The 23,457-nt window shown below is 39.9% G+C and overlaps 1 long non-coding RNA gene across 1 annotated transcript; it reads right to left on the bottom strand.

The window, feature by feature from the left end:
* Positions 1-1,501: 1,501 nt before the first annotated feature.
* LOC119565995 lies at positions 1,502-21,943 on the bottom strand. Its single transcript, XR_005224997.2, has 3 exons — positions 21,875-21,943; positions 2,522-2,590; positions 1,502-2,309 (listed from the first exon to the last, which is right to left on the bottom strand). It is a non-coding gene; the product is annotated as an uncharacterized LOC119565995 (long non-coding RNA).
* Between the last annotated feature and the right edge of the window lie 1,514 nt (positions 21,944-23,457).

Here is a 23,457-nt window from a genome sequence, read left to right as displayed (position 1 = left end):
ATGAAGTTTTTGGGTCTTGCAATAATAACTTCAAAGGTAAGGGATTTGAGGGAATAGGAATATAAGAACATAAGAATGGCCATACTGGGTCAGACCAAAGGTCCATCCAGCCCAGTATCCTGTCTACTGACAGTGGCCAATGCCAGGTGCCCCAGAGGGAATGAATCTAACAGGTAATGATCTAGTGATCTCTCTCCTGCCATCCATCCCCACCCTCTGACAAATGGAGGCTAAGGACACCATTCCTTACCCATCCTGGCTAATAGCCATTAATGGACTTAACCTCCATGGATTTATCCAATTCTCTTTTAAACCCTGTTATAGTCCTAGCCTTCACAACCTCCTCAGGCAAGGAGTTCCACAGGTTGGCTGTGGGCTGTGTGAAGAAGAATTTCCTTTTATTTGTTTTAAACCTGCTACCCATTAATTTCATTTGGTGGCCCCTAGTTCTTATATTATGGGAACAAGTAAATAATTTTTACCCTTATTCACTTTCTCCACACCACTCATGATTTTATATACCTCTATCATATCCCCCCTTAGTCTCCTCTTTTCCAAGCTGAAAAATCCTAGCCTCTTTAATCTCTCCTCATATGGGACCCGTTCCAAACCCCTAATCATTTTAGTTGCCCTTTTCTGAACCTTTTCTAATGCCAGTATATCTTTTTTGAGATGAGGGGACCACATCTGTACGCAGTATTCAAGATGTGGGCGTACCATGGATTTATATAAGGGTAATAAGATATTCTCCGTCTTATTCTCTTTCCCTTTTTTTAATGATTCCTAGCATCCCGTTTGCTTTTTTGACTGTCACTGCACACTGCGTGGACGTCTTCAGAGAACTATCCATGATGACTCCAAGATCTTTCTCCTGATTAACTGTAGCTAAATTAGCCCCCCATCATATTGTATGTATAGTTGGGGATATTTTTTCCCCAATATGCATTACTTTACATTTATCCACATTAAATTTCATTTGCCATTTTGTTGCCTAATCATTTAGTTTTGTGAGATCTTTTTTGAAATTCTTCACAGTCTGCTTTGGTCTTCACTATCTTGAGCAGTTTAGTATAGTCTGCAAACTTTGCCACCTCTCTGTTTACCCCTTTCTCCAGATCATTTATGACTAAAAAAGTTGAATAGGATTTGTCCTAGGACTGACCCTTGGGGAACTAGTTACCTCTCTCTATTCTGAAAATTCACCATTTATTCCTACCCTTTGTTCCCTGTCTTTTAACCAGTTCTCAATCCATGAAAGGATCTTCCCTCTCATCCCATGACAACTTAATTTACATAAGGGCCTTTGGTGAGGGACCTTGTCAAAGGCTTTCTGGAAATCTAAGTACATGATGTCCACTGGATCCCCCTGGTCCACATGTTTGTTGACCCCCTCAAAGAACTCTAATAGATTAGTAAGACATGATCTCCCTTTACAGAAACCATGTTGACTTTTGCGCAACAATGTATATTCTTCTATGTGTCTGACAATTTTATTCTTTGCTATTGTTTCAACTAATATGTTGGAAGGAAAAAGGCTGAGGAAAAGAACAAGGGCTTATTGGAGGGTTATTGGTTGGAGTGAAATAACTAGGGGGTAAAGTTTTCAAAAGCAATGAAAGTCATTTATGGCTGGTCTTAATTTCCATAATAAGCTACATTGGTATAACACCTTTATACCAGCATAACTGCCTCCACATTATATGGTTGTACAGCTTTAACTATATCAGTTTCTAAACCATGTAGTTAGCAGTACAGAAACTGTGTTTAGACCAGCTTGTAGGCACTTTAATAAAATTATCCATGGATCTTTTAGAGATTTGTGGGGAAGCCAGGATAGTTAAAAGGCTATTGGAGGGCTGCAGTGAGAAGGGAAAAAGAAATATAAAGCCACACTGGGAGAAAGGGGAAGAGGCTTAACCGCACTGCAAAAAATATTTAGGTTTGGCTTGGTTCATAGGTTGGGAAAAGCTTTGAGATACGTACTTTCTGGAACAGATTCATCCATCCTTAATCACTTAAGTACAGAAAACTCTGATTATATTTAATAGGTTTTGAAATGAGACCTGCTAGGAAGAGCTGACAAGTGTAGGTGTACAGAGGAGCCGTACAGATCTTATTCCCTACTAAATAATTCCCCATAAACTGTGTCAACTTTCATTAGCTAAAATAAACACTACAACTGCTGCAGAGCTTAGATTTCCAGCACAACAATCCCGAGTAACAATTGCTTCTGTGCTTATATTCCAGAAAGCTTAAACAATAGACAGCCGCAGATTTACATTTTCTTGAGTGTCTTTCCAGCAATAACCCTTCAAAAAGAAAAAAAAAAGTTTTGTGTTCACGGAGCTGAAAATAAATGTAAATGAAATAGATGATTCTATGATTCTAGACTAAAGGAAAAAAGAAAACAGTTAGAAAGTGTTGGGCATTGATATGCAACATTAACCCCTCTTGTGGATCCTGACATGAGTCCAACTCTGATTTAACGGGAGCACTGCCCTTTGAGTGACATTCTACTCACCATCAAGCTACAGCTTCTCTGGATATAACCTCTTGCCTGGAAAGGGAGGTCAGCTGAAAACTCTTCATTCTGAAAATGACACCAGAAAACACGACAGTACTGATGCTCACATACAAATAATAAGAGGATGTAGTATTTTGGTCTGTTTGCAGTCAGTAGACACACACATATTTGGAGGTACATAACATTCTGCAAAGCTACCTGGGTCTAGCCCTGTGTAATTCAACTTCCTCCACTTAATTCAATAATTTGATTAAAACCTCTAGAACCAAGTCATTTTTGTTTTTTTAAAAAAACACACACAAACATACACACGTGCACAGACTCATTCTTTATTTTGATGATCTGGGGATGAAATTCACCCCAGGACAGAAAACCTGCAGAAGGCAATCTGCACTTCTCAAGCCCTCTGTCTCCAATTCTATGCTGGATTTTTGCCAAAAAAATTTCCATAAACGTATTTAACTGATAGGTAATTACAAAAGGAACATTAATTTCAGTGTTACTTTCTGCCATCTAAAAGATGATATATTTGCATGTGGGCAGCTGTACGTTGTACGAGGGCGCGTTCAATCATAGGCTGATGATAGATTGTTAGTGGCATAACATCTGTATAAAGAAAATGACCTGCTCCCAGACACTGCTATTTGTAGCCCTTTCGCCACTTTTAAAGAGGCATGGGCAATAATATATTCTTGTGACAATAAATAACCTCACTACCATTTTTACAGTGTTTTACTTCTTTCCATTTTCACCATCCCTTGGAGCAGTGTTACAAAAAGGCTGAAAAGTTGTACACTATATTTTATGGGTAAGGAATAAATGAATAAGGTTAAACTCTCCCTTTATTGATCATAGGCTGTTCTCCTTTGTTAAAATGATAAGGCTAAATAATATCACCTTATTTAAAAGTTAGAGCTTGCCAAAAATGAGCACAGGCACTGCAGGCACTAATTGACTGCCTTGTCCACATAGATGGCAACCTGCTAGCAAGTAATAAGGTTTGCAAAGCTATTTATGTATTTCATTCTAGCTATCTAAAGCTAATTGATGTAATCAGACAGACTATTTGACAATATTCACCTAAACTGGAATAAACAGCAGGTCATTCTTCCATTAGGAACTGATTATAAGGAGAAACATACAACAGATAAATGATACAGCTAGTTTGCATGTTGAATCAGTGTGATGCGGTATGATTGAATATGGCCATTTATATCATTGCTATTACCACTGCTATACAATTGCAACAAATCTTGTACAAAGTAGGTCATGTAAGGTGTTAATGGGAAAGTTATGATTTGCTCAGTAGGATTATCCTGTGTATGTGCACGTATCATCTTTGTACCTAAGCTTATGAATATTGGCCATGGACTTGCATCTTCTATACGCGTTGTATTCCTGGGTAACACCCACCAGATAAGATTTACATCAAAGCCAGATAGCTACCCATGTCTTTGATGGCCCATTAGGGAAACTTAACTCTCACGATGAGCCATAGAAGAAACTTGTCCTGCCCAGATACCTGTTCCTGTGGACACCTCAGAATTCCAGGCCACCCCCTGTGAGTCATCAAAGCATGTAAGGACATGTGATATGCTCAGGTGACCCTGGAATTCATCTTGGGCCAGTAACTTTCCACAAACAGAAGCTGTGAGCTTTGTAACATTTCATGCACATGACAGAGGATATAAAAGACCCCTGAAACATCTCCATCTGGTCTTCATTTCCTGCTTCATTTCTCTGGACTGTATTTCTAACAAGGAAGCTTTGAACAAGGATTCATGACCCCTGATATGCTAGGGTAATTTTCAGAGAGACTTTTGCAAGCTAGCAGTTTATTCCATCACTGATATGATCTTGATCTGTGAACGCTGAAAAATCATTTCTATGTATATGAGCTATTAACCATTAATATCTCTCTTCTTTTCTTTTATTATTAAACCTTTAGTTTTTAGTTAATAAAGGATTGGCATGAGCATATTTCTTGGGTAAGATCTGGGTCATACATTGACCTGGCTAAGTGGCTGATCCTTTGGGATTGGAAGGACCCTATATCTGGTGAACCTGGTGTTCAGTAACCATTCATCATAAAGTCCAGTGGCTGGGTGGTGAGCCAAGGGCTGGAACGCCTAAGGAGGCTGCAGTTTTCATTTTTTGTTGACCAGTGTGGTGAGACAGAAGCTCACTTTCATTACTGGCTTGGTATAAGCCGGGTTGGAGGTGAGTCTCTCCCATTTCTCATCAGTTTGTCCTAAATTTGGTATTCTCAGCTGTGACCCACTGAGGCACAGTGACAGTGAGCCCCACCAGAAGGAGATTTTATGGATCTCAGTGACAACAGTGTATTTATGTAAATAAAATAATTGTGGATTTACACCAGTGTAGCTGAATCAGATCTGGCCCCCTATATCTGTTTGTCTGGCTGAGGTATTTCTGAGGTGCCTATCATCATGTGTCTAAGTGCCACTGGATCATAAAATGGAAAACTTCCCAATTAGTTGTGCTGCTGAAGATGATCTTCTCTATTAATATTCTGTTTGTTAGTTCACTAAACAACACTTACCATGTACACAGAAAGTGTCTAACTTCTGAAGTTGTCTGTCTTAATGCACACAAATTTGAATTAAATTGGCCCTAAAGATTATGCTCTAACATGATTTAATGGCAGTGATAGACTCCTCCTTCATAAAATCAGATTGGAAATGAAAGGCTGGATGTTATAATTTTTATGCTTCAACTGTTATTACTAGTTTCTGTGCTTCAACAACTTGACAACTTACGTTTGCCCCGCAAAGGAATAATTCTGGCAGATGATATTGGCTATTAGCTATATATTCTGTCCATTATATATTTTGAATGTGGGCAGTTTCATTCCAGTTACTTAAATCATGGCCATTATCAGGAAACTAGAAAAAAAAATACTTTGCCTGCTTGTGCTCCAAAAGCAATTCTAGAAAGCTCAAGAAATGAGACAAAGCACATTTGGTAATCAAAGGTAATCAAAACAAAAAACATGCAAATCTCTCAGAAAGTCTGTTCTTCAGCAAATGCATATGCAAACTGACACGAAAGTACTTTTTAGTTTTGATTATTTTCTATTCTCCACTCTAATGCTCTCTTGGAAGCTTTAAAACAAAGGTCGGGATCATGAAAAGTCTTGTTCAGTTTTGTGGGTGCAATTTCATGCCTGAAGCTACATGTTGGAGTAAATGCCACCGATTTTTAATGTGAGCATCTGGTTTCAATGCAGGAGTCTTAGGGACAGATTTGAAAAGATAATTCCCATTTTGCAACTGCTATTTCTTCTGGGCTTAAACTCAATGAAGTTGGAGAGGGTTCAGGTCAATGCTTTATATAAATATATGATTTACTTTCCATTCTCCAAAACTTAAACCAATCTTGTCTTGTTATGCTAAATTTTGTCTGTTCTATGAAGTAGACAGCCGTTACTTTCCTTATTATCTGAATTACAAGTCAATATGCTGGTCCCTTGTTTGCTTCCTTCTTTCTGAAGCAAAGCACAGATCTAGGCTTTGTTTCCTACTCCCGCTCACAGTACTAGCCCTGTTAGATCTAGGCTTTGTTTCCTACTCCCGCGCACAGTACTAGCCCTGTTCCAGCAAGCATAAAGCAATGGACCGGATGCGCTAGTGGTGGTACAAAGTAGTGCTAATTAAACCTTTCTGCCCCAGCATGACCCTTTGAACTCTAGGGAGGATTCATCCAAAAGAAAAGTAGCTTTAATTTTCTTCCAGAGACCAACAGGAACCTGATCCACCTCCCTCTAAGACAATGAGAGTTTTTCCATTGTTCTCATTAGTAGCTGTGTCTGCCTTAACAGAGACTGGTGAAAGAATGCACTGAGTCAGTACATCCCCTTAGCTGCTCTGCCTATAAATCCTTACTGGCCAGTGTAGATTGGCTTCCCCTGGCTCACCTGAAGAAAAGATTGCAGTTGCTTTCTAACCCTGTAATTTCCTCCAGTGGACTTTTCCCTGCTAGGATCCTGCACTAATGTTATTCACCAAGAAAAATAAACCCAGTGCAAACCCTGCACTAGTGTCAACTCAGGCTGAGTGTGGTTCAATATTAAGTTCCACAGAAAACAGTTGCAAGATGTAATTTGTTTGTAGTTTCCATTAAAATGTTCACTAGATTCTTTTCTCATAAAAGATATACTTGAGTCAAATCGGACAGTCTCTACGCAAAAGAATAAATGGACACAAATCTGACATCAGGAACCCTAACATTCAAAAACCAGTAGGAGAACACTTCAATCTCCCTGGTCACTCAATAACAGAACTAAAGGTGGCCATTCTTCAACAAAAAAACCTTCAAAAACAGACTCCAATATGAAACAGCAGAACTGGAATTAATTTGCAAACTGGACACCATCAGATTAGGCCTGAATAAAGACTGGGAGTGGTTGGGTCATTATAAAACCTAAACCTAATTTCCCCAATACTAATTTCCCCCTACTGTTACCTCACACCTTCTTGTCAGCTGTCTGAAATGGGACACTCTCATTACCACTTCAAAAGTAATTTTTCCTCCCTTAGTATCCTGCTGTCAATTGAATTGTCTCATTAGACTAACCTCACACTTGGTAAGGCAACTTCCATCTTTTCATGTATTTATACCTGCTCCTGTATTTTCCACTCCATGCATCTGATAAAGTGGGTTGTAGCCCACAAAAGCTTATGCCCAAGTAAATTTGTTAATCTCTAAGGTGCCACAAGGACTCCTCGTTGTTTTTAATTGAGTCATAAGGGCATTTCCCAGGAGTTTCAAATCATTTCAAAGTATGCCAGATTGTGGCTCAGACCTATTTTTATTATTTGTAGTCATAATTTGTATTGTAACTAGAGGCCAGATAAATATACCCTTTAGAAACAGTTGACATATATAGAGAAGACAGGACTGGCCAATGAGTCAAAGATTGGATATGGATTGGGTTTAGGCTAAGGTTCGAGTTTGATGCCAAACCAGGGCTAAGGATTGCATTCATATTTGCAATGATCTGGACAAAAATCTGGAAATTGCAGTCATATGAGATCAGATGTTTTAAGTGAGATGTATGCCCTATTGTTCTGACCTTTTGTAATAATGGCCATTCTCAAGAAATGGTGACTACCTCTACACCAGAACTTGGAAATAGACCTCCTCCCATATGGAATCTGTTTTGAAACTGAAACCATTGGGGCCCATTTAAATCCAGAAACCTCACATGAATCTGAATTCCTCAGAATTTAAGATCCCAATCTTGTTTCAGCTCTAGAAGACAGTCATTTTGGGAAGGAGAGAACTTTACAGTATGTGATAGCTACCAATCTTGGATGGCTTCATTCCCTTGCCCCAAGAGGAGAGTAAAAGGTGCTTTTGTATTTCCATCAGCTACTGTTAATGAAGACCTGCAGGTGGTTTGTGCTGCTCACAACTTCATTCAAGCTTTCTAAAGCCTGTGTAGTTTATATATATTGTACACATTTAAAATCTCAATACAACATGTAGTGCACAGAGGATAAATATTGCATGTTAGCATTTACCTGGGAAGGTCTTGCTCATAGATGCAGAACATGAAAAGAAGAATATTTCCCTCTTCCTGCAGATAACTGGATGCATTTTTTCTTTATTTTTATTTATTTATTTATTTTATTTATTTTTGTAAAAGCCAGGAAACATATTTGCAATTTGTTGTATAAAATGTCCAACATTGATCACTGAATATGGAATCCTACTGAACACCTCAAGTATTCTAGGTTTCAGAGTAGCAGCCGTGTTAGTCTGTATCCTCAAAAAGAAAAGGAGGACTTGTGGCACCTTAGAGACTAACAAATTTCTTTGAGCATAAGCTTTCGTGAGCTACAGCTCACTTCATTGGATGCATTCTAATAATTTGGCATGGTTATCTGCATTTCCATCCAGTTAATATACAGTTCTTCTCATAGGATGATTTTGTGACAACAGTCAATGATTCTTGGCTACAAAGATCTTTTTTTAGGATGAAACAATAGGTACTATACTGAGCTATGGTTCTGCATAACAGCTTCTAAAGCTTTGCATTAGCGTTATAATTTACTAGTTCTTAAGGCTATTTTCTGTGCATTTAGCAGCTCGTATACTGTGTTAAAATGTCTCTCACAACCCTTGTTATTTGAATCATTTGTTTTAGCACTACACAGAATTCACTGCATTCAGCACAGTTACTACTTATATTGTCTTCATTGCTGAACTATTCAACTGAACAAGGGCATTTAGGTATGTTCAGTTTTTTCAGCTCTAATTACATGATCCACTAGCTTTTACAGTTTGTCTGTTTTACAGTAAGGTGCAATGGTCTGGCACAAACACTGAAATAAAGGGTCATCATTTATTTTTCTATATTAGGAATTGTATTTTCATTGTTCACATAGTTAACAATGCAAGTGTCAGAATTCAATGGCTTCATGATATTATAGACAGAATAATGATGAGCCCTTGGAGAAACTGGATGTGTATGTTTTGTAGCCTGTCCATCTGAACAGGTGAATAACAAGTAAAAATGTACTAGGTAAGTCACCGCTAATAAGGGCAGGGACGCAAACAAATAAATATATGGATGTAAAATTGCATTTGTGTAATTTCTGCTTATTGTAAAGCTGATGATTAATGTTAGTAACTGTCACATCGGCTGGTAATGACTTAATCTGACACCGTGTGCCCTGCATTAAGTCAATTGTACCGTGAATAATCATGATTAATTTGTGTTCAAGGTGACAGTGGAAAGATCACAGATGATCAATCATGGGTTCTTATTGTTTGGCTGACTTTTTCATTATTAGGCTGCAGACGTGATATTGCATGTAGCTGACTCACTGACAATCTAAGTTATGGGCATGTGAGTAGGTCATGCTGCCAATGGGTCACTATAGTTCTGGCTGTCTTGTCTAATTATCATTTGAAAAACCCCTGTTAAAATGGAGTAAATATCCATAGTGATTTTACAAAGAGGGCCATTTCAATAGATGCCTCCTACAGTAGAACTCCTGCCACATTATATAACAACAAAAACAAGCCTTTAGATACTTTTATTTAGTGCATTCCATCCTTCTTGATGAAATAGGGACAATACAATAGCAAGGAGGCAGCAGGTCACCCCAGTATTTCTAATATTGACAGTAATTTATGGTGCGTAGCTAAAGCATTACTCTCAAATTTCCATAAACTAATTTTTACCATGCACCTGACTGAGCCTTGAATACCTGTGGCTGATCCTGTGTGCCTTGATTTCAATCAATACAGTATCAGGACCCTGATGTCTTCCCTCAGAAAGGTAAAGAAGCCTCCTGAAGGGAGAAGAAACCTTTTTAATGTGAATATTAGGTTTGTAAGAAACCTAGAGCCTGGAATAGGCAACTCAGTATTAAAATGAACAATAAATACTCATGAATCCTGGGGCACCATGTTCAGATAGGCTGCCCAGGGAATCCCAGCAAAAACAGCAGTCATTTGCCATTATCAATGTTTCATGCTTGAGTTTTAATATGTGTCATATGACAATGGTAAAGAATTACAGTCACTTTCTTCTAACACTGAACAGTGAAGTTTATTGGAATAAGAAAAGCAACCTGAGAACATTCTCTCTCTCTCCCAAGTATCTACTGCTTGGCTTACTGTTACAGATCGAAAGAAATAGTACATATATTTTCACACAGTTGCACAGATGAGATGTGAGTAAATGCTTGGCAGAAGTTTGGCAAAGTAATAAAAAGACGTACAAGTCTGAAACATTTGTTAGAGAGATATACTTGTGTCACATCTATACTTCTTTCAGTATTTAATCTTCCAGTATTAAAGCAGAGAAATTATGCAGAAATGATCTGTCTGTATCAATTATATGGAACTGCTACATTATGTCCAGAACAATTATGGTAATGGTTTCCCACTAAATTATTTTCAGAGTCAGTTAGTCCTTGGTCATGGTCATCATTTGTGAAATAATCATGGACTGGAAATATTGTTCACTCCTGGATAACTGTGACTTTGCCACATTTACTACTGGAACCAGGGAATCAAACCCTGTGAAAATCTCACTTCTGTTATTTAAACAATAAATCATTTCTACTCATTAGCTGGTGCTTACAATAAGAGAAACATTTTCAGTCAGCCTCCTTAATTGTATCTGCAATGTTTGAGTTCATTGTGTATGCAAAACTTTACTTTTGTGTAAGCAAACTACCACTTCTATATGAACCCTGAGTGAGCACCTTTAGCTCCAGCTACTTGATACATACACACGTATATGTGGTACTTTTCATGCACAAACACACATGCATTCAATATTGTGGACAGCGTTAAGTATATTAATTAGGTCGTGAAAGTGAATCCATGATGGAGCTGAAGAAAGTATCAAGCTGAAGGAGTTCATTTACTGAAATATGAACAGAAGGTATTGGTATGGTGATGTGATTAGAGCTGGTCAAATTATTATTTGCAAAGAATATTAATCATGAATACTATTTGTTGTAACCTCAGTTATTTTCCATTCACAAACAAATCCCGATTTCTGTGAATATTACATTTTGTTTGTTATTCCCAAGCATTCATCAACTAGTTTATGTGAACAAATTTCAGATTCTCCTTTGTTCACCAAAGATTTGATCCTGTACCCTCTGAATCAATAGGAATACTACCATGGAAGTCAATGAGAATGCAGGAACAGACCCCCAACAATACACTTCAGCTATTTGCAGTGTTTAATTTGTAATGAAAGAGATGCCAGGGCTCAAGCAATTATATGCCAGGTCTCAAGCTATATTTTACATTCATAACTGATGCAGTAAGTGCAGAGGTGCTGGGGCTCTGAATTGCTAAGCCTAGCCTGGCAAGATCTGGCATAAATTAAGCATTGGCTATTTGGTATTTGTAATTAATTATATGTGACTGGTCAGCTAAATTCCATAATATTTGTTTCTGCTCCCTACCAAATAACAAACAATGCATTTCTGGTATAATTTTTCAAGCATGCTAAAACTCAGTTTTGGACATTTACACATATATGTAGCAGCATCTAAATATGAAACATATGATCCCACAAATAGGAGTGAAGCAAAAATTTTGCTTCCATTTATGAAAATATTTTAAATCACTTATTATTCAACCAGATCTATACAATTTGTCATGTGTTCCTGCAGTTTTCTTCCCACTGCAGTTTTCTTCTTTTCATCATTCTGAGGAGGAAAAAGCTGTACTATATAAACTTGCATTTTCTGTAGATTGTATTACATCTTATACACTCAGTGTCATCTAATCCACTTACTAACCCATGGATGATGGTCCTTACTGAATATTTCCTAGTGTTATTTTTAGCCTTCAGATGTAAAAATATTTAGCTACTAACCCCCTTCCCAGTCCCAAACCCCCACACACTTCAGCAATACATTCTTTTCAGGAAAACACATGTCTGAAGCTAAGCACCTGCATAAGTGTTTTGCTTCATAGGGATGGACTTCAGCATGTGCTTAAATTGCTTTATTGGAGTAAAGACACAGGAGAAAGACAGAAAGAAATACCTTTTGAAACCATTCACTGTGATTCTTTTGCTGGCCATAAGCTAGATGTGAAAGAAATTTTCAGAGCTATTTGAAAAGAATAGACAATTGAAGGAAACAACTTTTCTAAAAAGCAACGAGGGGTCCGGAGACAAGGAGACTAACAGGTTTTTCTAAAAGTTCCTAATCAAGAATAGCTCTGGCCAAAATAGTTCTAGGTCATATAATGAAACAAATATGCACTATATAGCAAAGAGAAAATAAGGGATGAATTTTTTTAAAAGAGTGATAGATGCCAAAAAGTCTTTGTATCTTATGTTTGTTTCCTTTCATTTCTGCATGATTTGACAGCAGACATTTGTTTCTCCTCTGGCAGAAGAATGTCCAATGAATGCCAAGTTGCTTACAATTGGAAACTATCCCCTACCATCCACCTCCCAATAAAGCTACCCTGCGGAATTTTAAACTAGAGACTTCACATCATGAAGAGCCATTGTTCAGATTAGATTACCACATCAAAGCATGCCCCTCTAATTTATTTGTCATGCTGCTTTAGCCTACACAAATTCCATCCTGAATGATATTAAGCACCCTGGCTCCATTATGTCTGCATTTTTTAAAAAACATTTTCAAGAAAAATGGAGTCATTTAATGTAAAGATTTGCTCATGTAGCACAGGGTAATCCATTAATGTAAATGATTTGTTACTGCACTCCCAGTGGGCCATCATTAACACTGATGATTTGTTACCACACTGCAAGTATTCCAACCCCTCTGGCAAAGTGATGGTAACCTTGGGCATACAGTGCTGTATGGGAGGAGGCCAGATCATGAAACAGGCACTGTGGAGACTTTTTTATATGCAAAACAGATGCAGTAAGGCAGAGTGTTTCATCATCCTAAAATTAATCATTTTATGGCCTACATCCTACTGCATGCTATTGGTACAATCAGACATAAATAGGGGAGTAATCATACCCACCTCACCACATATGCAGGAAGTGTTATTGTGAAACATAGACGGGACATTAATCTAAGCCATATTGTGCTGTACTTTCAAGATACAGATCCCTATTTCAAGTATAAAGAAAAGGAGTACTTGTGGCACCTTAGAGACTAACAAATTTATTTGAGCATAAGCTGCAGCTCACTTCATCGGATGCCACAAGTACTCCTTTTCTTTTTGCAAATACAGACTAACATGGCTGCTACTCTGAAACCTATTTCAAGTATAATTATTATGCTAACTAAATTCCTACACAAACATTAATTGAAAAAAGAAAGATAGACTGTGACATCCTCTAGCCCACTTCATCCTCCTACAGCAAAAGGAGATGACAGGGAAGGGATGTGGCGGCTAGCGGACTGTCCCTTAGGAACTGCTGTCTGCTGGTACAATAGACTTGGAGCTTCTTGAGCCTTCTCTAGGATAGAGCTTAGGAAGGGAATAAACAGTGTGAACAGTTCTCTAATATTCCCCCGCCCCCCCTCGGTCTGTGCTCAATTAAGTGCAGCAGAGAATCCACCCTTAAATCCATAGTGAGGTTAACTAAAGAAAGATTCTAGCATGCAAAACCTCTTAAAATTCAAAACATTGTTGCAAAAAAAAAATCCATTCAGTTACATGAATCTCTTTTGTTCATAGTACAGTAGCAGCTACTACTGAGTGATACAGTCCCTATGGTACCAGATGTCAGTGCAAATAAGAACGTCCCTGTCTCAACTGCAAAAGAACATCTCTCTATAAGATGAGCACAATAAGTTTCAGATGAGGACACTTTAACATCCTTGTAATGGGGTGGTCATCTGCTTCTGCCGGAGGGGCTGAAAACAGCCCAGGAGAGGGCTGTGGCTGGGGGGGCAAGCAGCTCCCAGGCTGATTGGGGAAGTAGGCACAGCTGGGGCCATGCCCCAGACAGAACACAGCTGGCCCTTATAAAAGGACTGTGCCTTAACCATACAGTTAAGGGTAGCCTAGAATGCCTTCTTACCTGTAAGGGGTTAAGAAGCTCAAATAATCTGGTTGGTCCCTGACCAAAAGAACGAATGGGGACAAAAGATACTTTCAAATCTACGGGGGGAGAGGTTTGTTTTGTGCTCTTTGTTTGTGTGTTCTCTAGGGAAAGCAGAGAAGCATCAGGTCAAAAAACTCCTTCTCCTGTACAAGTCTCTGATATTACAAAAAGAGTAAGTAAATAAGTCAAGGTGTGTTAGATTACCTTTTGTTTTCAACTTGAGAATTTTCCCTTTGCTAGAGGGAGGTTTATCCCTGTTTTTTTTTTTCCCCCTCTCTCTCTCTGTAACTTTGAAACTAAAGCTACAGGGGGTTCCTCTGTGTTTTTGAATCTGTTATTCTGTGAAGTATTTACCATCCTGACTTTACAGAGATGATTCTTTTAGCTTTTCTTTAAATAAAATTCATCTTTTAAGAACCTGATTGATTTTTTTCATTGTTCTTAAGATCCAAGGGTTTGGGTCCATGTTCACCTGTACCAATTGGTGAGGATATTATTCTCAAGCCTTCCCCAGGAAAGGGAGTATAGGGGTTGGGGAAATATTTTGCGGGAATAGGACTCCAAGTGGTCCTTTCTCTGATTCTTTGTCTAAATTACTTGGTGGTGGCAGTATACTGTTCAAAGACAAGGTGGAATTTGTGCCTTGGGACAGTTTTTAACCTAAGCTGGTAAAAATAAGCTTAGGGGGTCTTTCATGCAGGTTCCCACATCTATACCCCAAAGTTCAGAGTGGGGAAGGAACCGTGACCAGCTGTGAGCCAGACGCTCAGACAGTCTCCTCTAGCTGTGGAGAGAGATGGGCCTGGTCGCTAGGGAGCATACCAGTGTACCTGAGGTGAAGCAGGGCTGGGGAAGGCCAGAGGAGCTGGGAGGCTCCAGGCTGGAAAAGCCCCAGGCTGCAGGCCTGGCAGATGGCCTAAGACAGGGTACTGGGGTTGCAACAGAGCAGCCCAAGGGTAGGCGGAGGCAGCAGGTACAAACCCCCCTTGCCTGTGATGAGCGGCTTGTACACTGCAGTCCATCCCAGTGAACAGGGGCTAGGTGGTGACTGGCAGTAGCCATATACTGAGTCGAGGTGGGGATAGGGGGTTCCCTGGGGAGGGAGACCCCAAGACTGTGGGAGTACTGCCAGGGGGCAGGACCCAAGGGAAAAGGGCACCAGGGTCCAAGAGGGACATGGGGGCAGCGACAGGCAAGACACCGGCTGACAGAGGGCACTCCGGAGGCTGGTGAGCTAATCCACTGGATGATCAGCAGGAGGTGCTGCTGGGTGAGTCTCAGGCTGCTACAATACTGATCTGATGGCTCAAATAACATGTTGGAATGTTGCCTTCTTGCCCCTACCACACTTCCACCGTAACCTGCTTAGTGATAATGGCTAGGTAGGTAGCTTGTTCATGATTCATTTATACCTCTTGTTCACTTATCTCATTTAAATTGAAATAGCTCAGAAGTCTATTCTGAGAACTACTAAAGCTGATACAAGCCAAACAAAGTCTGTTACAGATTTGATTCAGCCACTGCTGCAGCATCCTAGGAAACCTGTTGCAAAATTGAACTCTTAGAAGAAGGCAATGTCCTCCTTCCTCTTTATCTGTATAAAGGTTCACCTTGAGCTTTGTATTAACTCTGACAGAGAGCATTCATGAATAATCAAGTAGTTACTTAATTACTCTTTCATTAACCTTTAGTCTCAGTTTCCTTCTTCCGGTGTATCTAGAATAATGGATTTTGTGGTCAATTCTGTATAATAATGAAGGCACCTTTTACTGTATTAATACCAGGATTCTACAATGACTACGGAAAATGGATGGGTAATACTAAATGTCTGATGTTCATGACATTCTAGTTCAGATGACTGCACAAAATATCACATGAGGAAACTAATATTCAAGTCTGCAGCTATTAATCTGCAGAAGACCCCAGGGTGAAGAGCTGTTCATGACTCTTATCTCTCTGAATACCCAACAGGTCAACAAGCATAGCTAAAACAGCCTCATCCCATCAACTAAGCTGGTGACATATGAACGACTGTCCTCTCATCCAAATTAAAAAACACAAGTAATGAATAAATTTTGGAATTATTTAATCAAGATAACATCCTAATAATCCCACTTCCCCATCCCCCGAGGAAAAGAACTATTAAACCAATAAATTTAAAGATGGATGAACAAAAATGTTTTGAATAGGAGTGTTCAGTAGTCAGAAACAGCCCACATAATTATCTGCCACACAGAATTGTTGGGAGGATTAATTAGTTATTGTTTCCAAATCACTTTGAAGGAAGAGGACTAAATTCTGTTCTTAGTTACACCAGTCAATTCCACCAAATTTAGTGGATTTACACTGACATAACAAAGCAAAATTGCATCCTGTAAGCACTAGGTGGCTTGGCACACAATATGGGTGCATGTTCAGATGCTGGTTGTTCTGATTTTGTCTTTCTAGTATTACTAGGAATGTGTTTGTGGTTCAAATAACTAATTTATATAAATTTATCTTACAGTCATCTATACTTATAAAACTGAGAAGTATAGCAGTTTACTTTAACAAGCATCATAGTCAGTTCTGGGATGTGTGACAGAATACACTGCTATACTTACCCCCTACACACTATTGTAATCTTTGAACAAGATATGCATTGTAAAGTATCATTTGAAAACTAATAACTCACTGGCCAATAATATAATGGTGAAATGTATGTAGCAATATTATAAGTAAACTTATAAACATAAGCTGAAATATGACTGAAGTGTGTTTACTAGGCAAGTCTGGTAAGTGGATAAACCTATTTCTCCAACGCAAAGGCCAAGTTGATGCCCAGCCGATGCCATCAAAGCTGAGGGGCCATTCTTTGGCAAGGAAGGGGGCCAAGAACAAACAAACAGATCTGATCTTAGCAAATACAAACATGAAACCTCTCCTCCACCAGATTATGTCTCCTTACTCTCAGTTGGAAAGAACTTCATCTAAGGAGTTCCTTCCCCACTCTGAACTCTAGGGTACAGATGTGGGGACCTGCATGAAAACTTCCTAAGCTTACTTTTACCAGCTTAGGTTAAAACTTCCCCAAGGTACAAACTATTTTACCTTTTGCCCTTGGACTTTATCGCTGCCACCACCAAACGTCTAACAGATATATAATTGGGAAAGAGCCTGTTTGGAAACGTCTTTCCCCGCAAAATCCTCCCAAACCTTACACCCCCTTTCCTGGGGAAGGCTTGATTAAAAATCCTCACCAATTTGCAAACCCTTGGATCTTAAGAACAATGAAAAAGCATTCAGATTCTTAAAAGAAGAATTTTAATAGAAGAAAAAGTAAAAGAATCACCTCTGTAAAATTAGGATGTTAAATATCTAACAGGGTAATTAGATTCAAAGCATAGAGAATCCCTCTAGGCAAAATCTTAAGTTACAAAAAGACACAAAAACAGGAATCTACATTTCATTCAGCACAGCTTATTTTCTCAGCCATTTAAACGAATCAGAATCTAACGCATATCTAGCTAGATTACTTACTAAGTACTAAGACTCCATTCCTGTTCTGTCCCCGGCAAAAGCATCACACAGACAGAGAGAGAGGCTTTGTTTCTCCCTCTCCCCAGCTTTTGAAAGTATCTTGTCTCCTCATTGGTCATTTTGGTCAGGTGCCAGCGAGGTTATCCTAGCTTCTTAACCCTTTACAGGTGAAAGGGTTTTTCCTCTGGTCAGGAGGGATTTTAAAGGTGTTTACCCTTCCCTTTATATTTATGACAGGTTCACTCTCAGGAAAACGCATTTTAAAGGGTGACTGAACTTTAAAAGTGAGGGGCAAAAACACTCTAAGTGGTATCTCCTTAACCATCTCTCTTTTTCATCTAAGACGACAAAAGAAACAGCCTATGGATTTTGGGGGCAGATCCTGACTTGACACTTGGTCAGAAATGGTGGTAAGAGCTTCACCTTAAACCAAGTTCAGTTCAGGTAAGTTCAGTACTCAGAATTGTTTTATCTTTCTTTTTCTTATATCCATTTCTGAATTTAATGTCTTAATATCTATAGAGTGCTCACTTAAAATCTCTCTTTGTAGTTAAATACTTTTTTTCTTCTTTAATGAAAATTAAGCCAGTGTGGGTAAACTCCATTTAAGGTGGCAAGTTGTTGTATATTGTTCTCTTACAAGGACAAAGGACCTTTAATATCTGAACTCTCCAGGAGAGGGCTGGACAGTGCAGTACAGAATACGTCGTTTGATGCAGGGAATCCAGAACTGGGAGTATATCTGGGTCACCCTGAATGTGGTAACCAAGGCTGCTGGACACCAGAGTATGGCTGACTGGCTGCTGGGGTCAAAATTGCTGTACCAGGATTGTGGCTATATACAGACATTCAGGGTTTGACCTACATGCTGTTTGGCTATTTGTGAGGAGCCCCGGTTGGGACCCACAACAGTGAAGCATTGTGAGGCACTCAAGGCTGCAGGACAGGGGTGACAGTGGTCTGGATTGCATCCCGAAATGTCAGTGGCATAGTCAGCAAGATTTATACACAACTTGCTGTTTTAAATGAGATTTACCCTTTAAATAGTAGGGTAAGAGTTTTAAGTGAGTCTTAGGTGTGGTGGCTGGAAATAGTCAAAGAAAGTTTACTGTTTTTTGTTTGCTTATTTCAGATAAAGGAAATAGAAACAGTAAAGTACAAACATGAGGACTAGTGAAGCATCTATAAAGCCAGAGCTGGCCAGGCTGAAGAAAGAACAGAGAGACAAGGAGAGTGAACACCAAAAGTGGCAAGCAGACATGAGAGCCCAGGAGAGGGAAGCAGAAAGGCAGCATCTGAAAGATGAACACTGGCAAGGCATGGAGCTGAAAGACAAAGAAGCCCTCGAGAAGGAGAGACAGTATAATCTGGACATGATGGCAAAGCATGGACAGATCCAACAGTCTCTGGTCACTCCCTTCATCCAAGCACCCAAAATGTCATAGTGTGCAATTCTAGACAGCATACAATTCATTTTAAAGAAACTTTTGGCTTGTCTATTCATGGAATTATTTAGGAACAGCTGTTCCTGAATAACTACATATGGATACACTCTTATTCTGGAATGAGAGTGACTTGTTCCTGTTTACCTTAATCAACTTTGGGATATATAGTTGTTCCTGAATAACTCCATATGTAGACAAGGCCTTAGATTTATATAAAGAGGAGGTTTTTTTATTTTGAAAGTGCTGCACAAACAATTAATCTCACAACGCCTCTGAGTTAGTTTTTCTTTTTTCCATTTTAAGGATAGATAATTCAAGGCTAAGTGTCTTGTTGAATACCACAAACAAATCAGTGGGAGAGCCAGGATCACAACTCAGGAGTTCTTGGCTTCTAGTGCTCAGTAGACCTGGCTTCGCCACTCTAATGCATTTGCCTATAAAATGGTGAATATAATGAAGGAAGAAATAGCATGCATGAACTTTCAGGAATCCTGATTGTTACAGGTGGTAAAGGTGTGCTTGAATTGCTAATACATGCCTAAATACTCTGATTCAATCAAACAACATGCTCATTCTATGTATTCTGTGAATGAATGTTGTATTGTAACAGAAACAAGTTGGTGGAGAATAAAGATGAACTCTGAAGGATTCAGACTTACTTTTAAAACTTCAGAGATCATTAAGAAACCCAATATATTTTTTAAAATACAGAATGACAGAAATGCAGAGATGACTGAGATTAGGGGGACCAGACAGCAAGTGTAAAAAATCGGGCCGGGAGGGGCAATAGGAGCCTAGATAAGAGACCCAAAAATCAGGACTGTCCCTAGAAAATCGGGACATCTGGTCACCCGGGAGATTCCCAGAGGGTTTCAGAGTAACAGCCATGTTAGTCTGTATTCACAAAAAGAAAAGGAGTACTTGTGGCACCTTAGAGACTAACCAATTTATTTGAGCATAAGCTTTCGTGAGCGACAGCTCACTTCATCGGATGCATACTGTGGAAAGTGTAGAAGATCTTTTTATACACACAAAGCATGAAAAAATACCTCCCCACACTCCTGCTGGTAATAGCTTATCTAAAGTGATCACTCTCCTTACAATGTGTATGATAACCAAGGTGGGCCATTTCCAGCACAAATCCAGGGTTTAACAAGATCGTGTGAGGAGGGGCGGGGGGGGGGGTAGGAAAAAACAAGGGGAAATAGGTTACCTTGCATAATGACTTAGCCACTCCCAGTCTCTATTCAAGCCTAAGTTAATTGTATCCAATTTGCAAATGAATTCCAATTCAACAGTTTCTCGCTGGAGTCTGGATTTGAAGTTTTTTTGTTGTAATATCGCAACCTTCATGTCTGTAATCGCGTGACCAGAGAGCTTGAAGTGTTCTCCAACTGGTTTATGAATGTTATAATTCTTGACACCTGATTTGTGTCCATTTATTCTTTTACGTAGATGTAAATTACATTGTAAGGAGAGTGGTCACTTTGGATGAGCTATTGCCAGCAGGAGAGTGAGTTTGTGTGTGTGTATGGGGGTGGGGGGGTGAGAAAACCTGCATTTGTGCTGGAAATGGCCCACCTTGATTATCATACACATTGTAAAGAGAGTGGTCACTTTGGATGGCCTATTACCAGCAGGAGAGTGAGTTTGTGTGTGTGGGGCGGGGGGGGGGGGGGGGCGGAGGGTGAGAAAACCTGGATTTGTGCTGGAAATGGCTCAACTTGATGATCACTTTAGATAAGCTATTACCAGCAGGAGAGTGGGGTGGGAGGAGGTATTGTTTCATGGTCTCTGTGTATATAATGTCTTCTGCAGTTTCCACAGTATGCATCCGATGAAGTGAGCTGTAGCTCACGAAAGCTCATGCTCAAATAAATTGGTTAGTCTCTAAGGTGCCACAAGTACTCCTTTTCTTTTCACTTATTTTTAGTGGTCCTAACCAACTTATCATGATTCTGCTGTGGCTACCTTAATAGCTATCTGTCATTAAGGGCCCTATCCAACTCGAGTTGAAATCAGTGGAAAGATTCCTGCAGGCCTCAAAGGAAACGTTTTTGGGCCCATCAAGCTCATATTGGTGAAAGGGTAGAAACGGTGGTAAAGAAAGTTATTACTACAGAATACAGAGAAGAGAAGAAGAGAGGAGCAAGGAAGAAAATAGAAATAAAACTTTGTGTAACCTCTGTTATTTCTCATCTTCTATATTTATTTAGATCTATCCTAAGCAACATTATAATAACTAAAATATCCAATACCAAATCAAAATTGATAGTACATATTAAGCTACCCCTACAATATCATGACAATAGCACCCACCATAATAATAATGTTAACAACATCACATCTGACCACTCAATAGGCCTCCACCTACCTAAATGCCTGAGGAAAAAAGGTAAGGTTTGTAACCTTCCAGGAAGATCTAGGTTGTAGCAAATTCCAAAACTGAGGATGCTAATTGTAACTATGGCAATGTTCCACAGGCACAAAGAAAGAGAGGGGGAGATTCAGGTAATGATCTCAAAATAGGGCTCACTTTACATTCTACCCCAGGACTGTATACAGTGTTCAAGCTGTAGCTCCACATGCAGTATATTACCGCAGTCTAGTGCAGAGATGACTGCAGCAAGGTTTACATCTGAAAAAAAAAGTTGCACTATTCTATGAATCTCTGTTACAATAACAGGTGCACTTCCTCAGTCAGGTAAACCAACATAATCTTTGGGAGCTTTTCGGTTTGTTCCTCCAAACCCACCAGCATTATTAAAATCTCAAGCAGTTAAATCTCATCCAAGTTCCAGCCTCATTCACATACCTGAGCATTCATTCTGCCAAACTCACCTGATTCCACTTAGTAATTTCGTCCTCATTGAATAGAAGGGGAAACAAACGGTTGCTTAAAACCACCCTCTTGGACATCTCTAAAAGACAAGAGTGGAACAATTCAATAGTGACTCCATCTACACCTCGTAGCACTGCGGATATGTCAACAGCATTGCATGATCAACAGCACCAGAGGCAGCTGACAAATCCAAAAGAGTATATTCAGTTTGAACAAACACATGGAAATATATTGCTCTTGGCACATCACCACCCATTAAGTTACAAAAACAATCCCAGCTTTATTATTATTATTAATTATTATTATTGTTTTGTTTTAAGTAGCATCTTAAGGCCCTAAATGGGATCAGGGCCTCATTGTGCTAGGCACTGTACAGACAGAGTGAGAAACCACCTTTGCCTTGAAGAGCTTATAATTTAAATATACAAGAGAATGCAGGGCTGGTGCAAGGATGTTTTGCACCCTAGGCAAAACTTCCACCTTGCACCCCGCCTCCGCCCTGAAGCGCCCCCCCGGGCAGCTCCCCTCTGCCCTGAGGCGCCCCCCCTGCGGCAGCTCCCCACCATCCCCTCTCCCCTCAGGGAGCCGTGCGGCAACTCCCCGCCCCAGGTCACCTCTGCTCTGCCTCCTCCCTGAGCACACCACCGCTTCTCCCACCTCCCAGGCTTGCGGCGCCAATCAGCTGTTTGGCACGCAAGCCTGGGAGGGAGAGAAGCAGAGCGGGGCGGTGAGCTCAGAGGACGAGGTGGAGCATAGGTGAGCTGGGGCGGGGAGCGGTTCCCCTGTGCACCTCCCCCCCCCGCCCCGTTACTTGCTGCAGGCGGCCCTCCCTGTGCCCCTCTGCCCCAGCTCACCTCCACTCCACCACCTCCCCAGAGCACACTTTTGGCTGCCCCAACTACTTGGCGCTCTAGGCGACCACCTAGTTAGCCTAGTGGTTGCACCGGCCCTGAAAGAATGTGATAGTTGGCAAATGTTTAGTTAATTCTATGATTTTTTCTGGCGGGGGAAGTTTTATTCATTTCTATTACTGAGGGAGTTTTGTTGGGCTGGGGTGATCAGCTGAATGGAAAAACAAAAGGAAGGGAGGGAGACATTGAAGGGATAGACATAGGAGGGATATTGAGCGTAGAAGAGAGAAAGAAGGGAAAAGCAGAGGATGGAGGGCATTAGAAGTTAGGTTGAGCTGAAGAGACTGCTAAGGGTAGATGTTTGAAAAAACCCACCAATCAGCATATGGGAAAGAATATTTGGCGTAAACTTTATCCATCCATGCTAAACAACAGTTGTAGATATTAGAACATTAAAGGAGAGTCAGATTTTTAATTTTTGTGGAGAAAGAATTAGCAGGATTTGGTGACTTCCTAATAATGGAGAAGAGTAGTTCTGTCAACACTAACAGGAAAAACAGAAGAGAGCTTAGGAGAGGAAATGATGAGGTCAGATTTTGTCATGTTAGGCTTGAGTGAATGACGGGCCTTTGAGGATGGGGCAGTAAGATGTGCAGAAGCAGATTTGTGAGACATCAGCACAGCATGGATATGAGAGCTGAATCCTTGTGAGCAGTTGAAGCCACGCAGAG

The sequence above is a fragment of the Chelonia mydas genome, chromosome 4 (genome assembly GCF_015237465.2).
Source record: "Chelonia mydas isolate rCheMyd1 chromosome 4, rCheMyd1.pri.v2, whole genome shotgun sequence".
Lineage (NCBI taxonomy): Eukaryota > Metazoa > Chordata > Testudines > Cheloniidae > Chelonia > Chelonia mydas.
Note: the sequence above shows the minus strand (reverse complement) of the source record. Positions and strands in the feature narration are given on the sequence as shown.